We start from the raw sequence: 7,034 nt of genomic DNA on the forward strand, positions 1-7,034 counted from the left end.
TGATTTCATGAAATATTTAGTACAGATCACCAAAGTGGTTAGAGTACTGTTTTGATTTCATGAGTTTCAATAAGGACGAACAGTAAGCAATTTGTAAGCGTTAACAAGTAAATTATTTTCCAAAGAAACTATTTACTGGGATTAGTTATAAGTTGATGTATACTGAGTTATGAAACCAGAGACATACACACACACACACACACACACACACACACACACACTTATTTTGTCCAAAGACATTACTTTATATGTACTTTGGTGTTGATACTTGGCTATGCAAATGTACAAGATTCATACTTTTGATTATATGGACAATCTCTTGCTCAAAAGTGTGATTGGATCCATTGTTTTTGAGTGACTTTGAACTTCAGTTTACATTCATTAGTCACAACTTAATGAATCTTTGCATACCCTAATGGCAGGTTATAACATGCTTAATCTTATGAACATTGAGAAGTTAAATGGCAACAATTTTAAGACCTGGAAGCAACAGATTGAAATGCATCTTGGTATGCTGGAATTCAACATTACATTCACTCAAGTTCAGCCACGTATGTTAACAGACTCCAGTACAGTTGTTGAGAAAGAAATTTTTTTTCCAAGTGGGAAAGGGCTAATCAGATGTCCTTGTTAATCATGCAAAACTCCATGGAAGAGCACATCAGGGGTGGCATTCAAAATTGTGACTTGGGAAGGCAGTATATGGTCAAGATTAAAGAAAAATATAAGAGATCTGATAAGGCTGAAGCTGGGGCATATCTCTCAGACTTGATTAATGCCAAATTTGATGGTGTGGGGAGCATTTGAGAGCATCTACTTAAGGTTGTCAATTTGTCTAACAAGCTAAATGCAATGGATGTAGCCATTGCAGATCAATTCCTTGTTCATTTGGCCTTGTACTCCTTGCCCATTGATTATGAACAGCTCAAAGTGAGTTATAATACTCAGAAAGAATGTGGGATATCAATGAGTTGATCTCGATTCGATGTTAAGAAGATGAGAGAACAAAGAATAGTAAGCATGAAGCTATTAATCTGGTGCAGTATAGGAAAGGAAAGGGGAAAGTTTTTGGAACAAGCAAACCTACAACACTCAAGATTGGCAAAGCTGCAACTAAGTCAGGTTCTCCTTACCTTGGTTCCAAGAAACATGCTACCATTTCTGCTATACCTGTTAAGCATGATCTTGCCCCCACTAGTACTGGTCTAAGATTTAATAAAACTAATCTTGAAAAGTGTCATTTCTGTGGATCCACTGAACATTTGAGAATGGATTATGCTGGATTTAAAGTTTGGCTTATTAAGAAAGGTATTGCAGTTATAAATGTCTAATATGGTTTTTATACCTTAAAATTCATGGTGGTTTAACACTGGATGTTCTGTGCATATCACTAATTCTTTGCAGGGATTTCAAAACTTGAAAGACCAAAGTAAGGAGCAGTACAATGTCTATGTTGGAAATGGAATCAAAGTCAATGTTGAGTTAGTTGGTCAAGTCATGCTTAAACTTTCTTCTGGTTATGTTTTAGTCTTAAATCATGTCCTTTATTTACCTTCTATGAGAAGGAATTTATTTTCAGCTTCAACATTTGTAAGAGATAGTTTTTTCTTTCATTGGTGATGACAGTTGTATTCATTTTTATCTCAAAAATCAATATGAAAATTTGCTTGGTTATGCATCACTTAATGGAGATCTTTGGCATGTACAATGCACTTATTTTCAAGAAAGTATCAATGTGGAAACCTTGGCTCCTAAGAGATTGGTCACTAATAATGATTCTTCCTTGTTATTGCATCGAAGATTAGGACACATCTCAAAGGAAAGAATGCTAAGATTAGAGAAAATGGGAGTATTGTAGAAGCTAAATTTCAGTGATTTTGAAACTTGCATTGATTGTTTTAAAGGAAAAATCACAGCTTCAATTAAAAAGACTAGTTCAACTAGAAGTAAGAGTCTGTTAGAAGTCATTCATATAGATGTTTGTGGTCCATTTCCAACAAGGACAATTTGTGGCAACTCTTACTTTGTGCTCTTTATTGATGACTATTCTAGGTACACTTATTTGTATTTAATTTTTGAAAAGTCTCAAGTGTTCAATTGTTTTAAAGTTTATAAATTAGAAGTGGAAAAATAACTTGGGAAACAAATAAAAGCAGTGAGATTAGATAGGGGAGGTGAGTATTTTGGGAGGTATACAAAAATGGGACAACAAAAGGGACCATTTGCTTTGTTCTTGTAGCAAGAAGGCATTGTTGCTCAATATACAACTCCAAAAACACCTTCACAAAATGGTGTTGCATAACGACGAAATCGTACTCTAAAAGATATGGTTAGGAGCATGTTTTCTCAATCACAACTTCCAGAATTCTTATGGGGGGAAGCACTTTAAATTGCTAATATATTCTCAATAGGGTGCCAAGTAAAACAGTGACATTCACACCCTTTGAATTGTGGACAGGAAGAAGACCAAGTCTTGCACATTTATATAGTTGGGGGTGCAAATGTGAAGCTCGTTTGTATAATCCAATGGAGAAAAAAATTGGATCTCAGGACTACAAGTTGTTATTTTGTAGGGTATCTTGAGAAATCTAAGGGTTTTTGTGAAATCCCGTGCCTGGAATTTCACTGTTAACTACGTACCTCGTATTTTAAAATTCATATTTCACATTACTTTATTTTTTTAGTTAATTAATTTCCATTAATTTATGAGTTTAAATCGTTATTTACAAGTTTTGAAGTTTCGTAATTAATCTTTAAAATTCGTTGACCATTCGAAGTCACAATTAACGTTTTCGAATAGATCTCGAAACCACGAACACATATGTGAAAGTCATTTGCGAGTCTGGATTATAACGGTATAGTTACGAACGTTTGAAATTGTTTATTTATATTTTAGATTATAATTTAATTAAACTCCTACCTTGTGGGAAAGAGGCCCAATCAGATTCAAGTAAAATCATGAAAACCAATCAGAGCAGAGGATTCGGCCCAATCAAAATAGATGAAGTGGCCAATCAAATTAAGGGAACAAATGACCCATCAGAAAAAGGAGGGAGTTAGCTAATTAGAATAGGAGAGATAAGCTGAAACATTCCCCCTCCTAATTTTGTCGACTTGTATACCCACAACGACCCATCTTCAACTCGGTTCGATTCTGGCCACTCCCACCGTCTTTTCAGGTGACTTTAACCCATCCTCCACCTGAAATCTTTTCCATAACCCCCCATTTATCATTTCTGCCCAAAATCAAGAGTTTTTAAGGCCAAAACCGTGTAAAACCTCACTGGAGAACTCGGAGGTTCTCAACAGCAATTCGCCGTTCCGGCAAGTCTCACCACCCTTAATCGACTCCCCTTTGACCCCAGGAACAAGACCCAACCCGTTGTAGGGGCGGTGGAACACCGAGGAAGGAGAATCGAATCTCACCCATTCTAGGGTTTCTGACGGGTGCGAGCCATTTTGGGGCTTTTCCCAACCAAGTTGGGTTTGGCCACATGTATAAAACTTGCTCTACTCATTGAGATCTTCATTTTGATAAAATTTGGTACTTTTTGGAGTATGTGAAATTTTTCGGCAAGTCGGGACGGCCAGCTGCCGTGTGGGCTGAGACCCCACCTGACCTTCCTAGGCTAATTTGGATGCCCCGATTCCATATTTGACATCTGATTAACGAAATTCCATTGTTTGAGTATATTTTCGTTAAGGTCCACCACTTGAATACTCTATCAAACGATGATCTGACCTTTGGATCATCATGACATTTTAGTGTGTTGTTCTAGACGCATAATGTGGATCTTAAGAAGTGACGAATCAAAAATTTAGGTTGCTGATCTTCCGGATTGAGTTACGTAGGGTTGTGGACCCTACCGTTGACCTTTGACTAACGGTTGACTTTTGGTTAACACGTTCTAAATCCACCTAGAACGTCCTTGGGGACGTGTTCTATGTAAAATTATGTGGTTTATCACTTGGGTTTTGAGATGAGATTTGATGTTTGTTCTAGGCGACGAATAGATGTGGACACCTCGATATTCGTGTAAGGAAGTTGTAGCGTGGAGTCTAGGTGAGTGACTTTAATATATGTGATATTGGTGATTACATTGTTTTCGTAATTGTTATCCTGTGTGGATATAACTTGGTTTTATAAATAAGTTTTCTATTGAAGTGTTATTTTTAATTCTTAGCCATCGATTTATGTTTATGAAATGAGATTTGACGTGTATATTTGACATGTGGTTCGATTTGTATGATTGGCATGTTGTCATGAAATGTGAGGGCTAGAAGTGGACCGTTAACCCATTATGATGGGGATTTGTTGCTTTGATATTGTTTCAATTCCCACTTCGTTGATTCGTTCTAAATTTAGTATTCGTGCCTTATTTCAGTTTGTTAAGCTTTTATAAATTGGGTAACTTGTGCCTTGTCTCGTTTCTTTGAGCCATCGTACATTATGGTTGTTGGCCTTCCGCTTGGTTTCATTGAGTGATCTGGAACTGGGTTTTCTCTGGGGTTTCGTTGAGTGGCCAGTTCCCTGTTTCATCTAGATTCTGTTGAGTGGTCTGGAATTGTATCTTGATTGGATTTTGTTTAGTGGTCTGAAATCCCGTTTGGTGTTATGGTTCCATTGAGTGGTCCGAAACTCGATTAATTGCTTTGTTGATTCTTCGGATTGAGTTTGAATTAAGATAGCTTCAGAGATGTAAGCTTCGGCTAAACTGTTTGATTTAGCCCTACTTTTCATTGTGTTGTATGAGTTTATGGTTGTGAGCTTTTGTGGTTTGTTTCAGACGAGCCGTTGGATGTCTGGGGTGACTCCTTTGGGATTTTTAGTGACTTGATTATGGTTTCATAAAATGTGATTTTATATTTGACATTTATTAACTGAATCGATGGTTGGCTTTTAATATTATCACATACGTCACATTATTGTCACTCATACGAACTTCGTGGCTTATCCAAGTTGTTGTTTGCCCAATGTACCATTCTCATGGTGTAGGGGGCGTTTGTACAGGTTTAGTTGATACAAGAAACTTTAGGGCAGCAGACAAAGTTTCAGAGAGCTTGGAGTGTTAGGTTACCCTTATACTTTTCCTTGCTCAGTTGTTGTAAATTGTTCTTAGTTTCAATTCGGTATTCAGTTGTATTTCTGGTTTTCCCCCTGCAGTTCACCGTCCCAGGTCGATCCTGGACGTATGTCGGGATCGGGGCATGAAAACTTTTGGTGCTATCAAAGCTTAGGTATTAAATGCCTATACCTTTACCTTAGGGTGAGGAAACCTTGGGTAAGTTATGGGCAGCTATCTTTACGTAGGCTATGTGGGTTCATCCTGAGTCTTATTTATTCGCTTACATTGAATTTTTTCATTCTTCAGACCTACGATGACGACTCCACATGGTTCTACCCAATCGATTGGGGATGATGTTCCCAATGATGACGTAGCTCATGTTACTGATCAGGAGGCTAGACATGACTATGGTGGACCTTATGGTGCTTTTTAGGCCGTTGAAGATTTGGCTCAACTTATGCAGGCTTATATTCGTGTGACTTCTACTAGTGGGAATCCTTTGTATAGGGAGTTTCGTATCCACAAGCCACCTTTGTTTGATGGTACTACTGATATGTGGGTAGCTGAGTCTTGTATTAATCAGATCGCCAAAATTTTCACCATTCTACGTTGTTTGTCTGAAGAGCAAGTAGATCTTGCTGCGTATATGTTGATGGGTGAGGCGTACAAGTGGTGGCAGATCACTTATCCTGTATTGGCAACCGATGGCCCCTTTACTTGAGAGCGTTTTCAAACGGCATTTTACGAGTATTACTTCTCTGAGTCTTTTCGAGACGAACTCAAGGTGAAGTTCGCCACTATTGAGTAGGGTACGGATACGGTTGATGAGTATGTGGCTCGTTTCACCAGACTTTACCAATTTTCTCAGCCTCTCCCTGAGGAGAAGAAAACAAAGAAGTTGATTAGAGGATTTAAGCCAAGTATTTAGACTCTACTATCGGTTTAGGGATTGATATCCTATGCTCATGCCATTGATCATGCATGCATTGCGGAGATTAATGAGAAGCGTGACACACGAGGAAGTAAGGACCAGAGGAAGATGACTTGTTTAGAGGGTTATGCATTTGATACACTTTCGGGTGAGGGCTGACGACATGTTGAATTCTCATTTGGTGGATCTTATGACTTTACTCATGAAGGATATCGTGGATTTGCACGAGGTGACCTTCCAGCTACTTTTGGGAGAGATTCCCAGTGTTATTTTAGGCAGAGTCGTCATAATCGCTTTTGTGGGCGAGGATCTCATAGTTTTTCTGGGGGAAGATCACAGATGTAGTCGCAGATGACCATGCCTCGAGATTGCTCACATTTCAGACGTTGACATAGCGGTCCATGTCGAGAATGGACTTTGGTTTGTTTCCAATATGGCCAGGTTTGTCATTTCATAAACGAGTGCCCAAAGGCGGCAGGTATTGATACCAGTGCAGCAATGACCAATGTTGGTGGTTCAGTTACACCTCCAGTTCAGGGGATGTCATTGGAAGTTCCTTCTTCTTCAGGCTCGGGTCAAGAGAGGTCTGTTCGACAGAGAGGTCGACAACCTAGAGGCAGTCTGCAGGAAGCTGTAACTCATAATGGTGGAGCTATGACTTCATAGGGTGGTTTTTAGCATGGCCAAAGTTAGCGCATTTCTGCTTTAAGAGACGTGGCAGAGCTTGTCATGGCTATGTACGTTGAGTTTAGAGGACTAAACTCATTTTTAAGGGGGGAAGGATGTGAAATCTCGTCCCCGGAATTTCCTTGTTAACTACATACCTTGTATTTTAAAATTCGTATTTCGCGTTACTTTATTTTTTTTAGTTAATTAATTTCTGTTAATTTACGAGTTTAAATCGTTGGTTACAATTTTTGAAGTTTCGTAATTAATCTTTAAAATTTGTTAACCGTTTGAAGTCACAATTAACGTTTCCGAATAGATCTCGAAACCATGAAAACATAGGCGAAAGCCGATTGCGAGTTCGGATTATA

General features: G+C 38.5%; 1 pseudogene; it reads left to right on the top strand.

Moving 5' to 3' along the window:
- Window positions 1–415: 415 nt before the first annotated feature.
- LOC148691358 (uncharacterized) lies at window positions 416–6,663 on the top strand (annotated as a pseudogene).
- Window positions 6,664–7,034: the final 371 nt, after the last annotated feature.

Source organism: Pyrus communis, chromosome 14 (genome assembly GCF_041283825.1).
Source record: "Pyrus communis isolate YQ-2024b chromosome 14, ASM4128382v1, whole genome shotgun sequence".
In the NCBI taxonomy this organism is placed as follows: Eukaryota; Viridiplantae; Streptophyta; class Magnoliopsida; order Rosales; family Rosaceae; genus Pyrus; species Pyrus communis.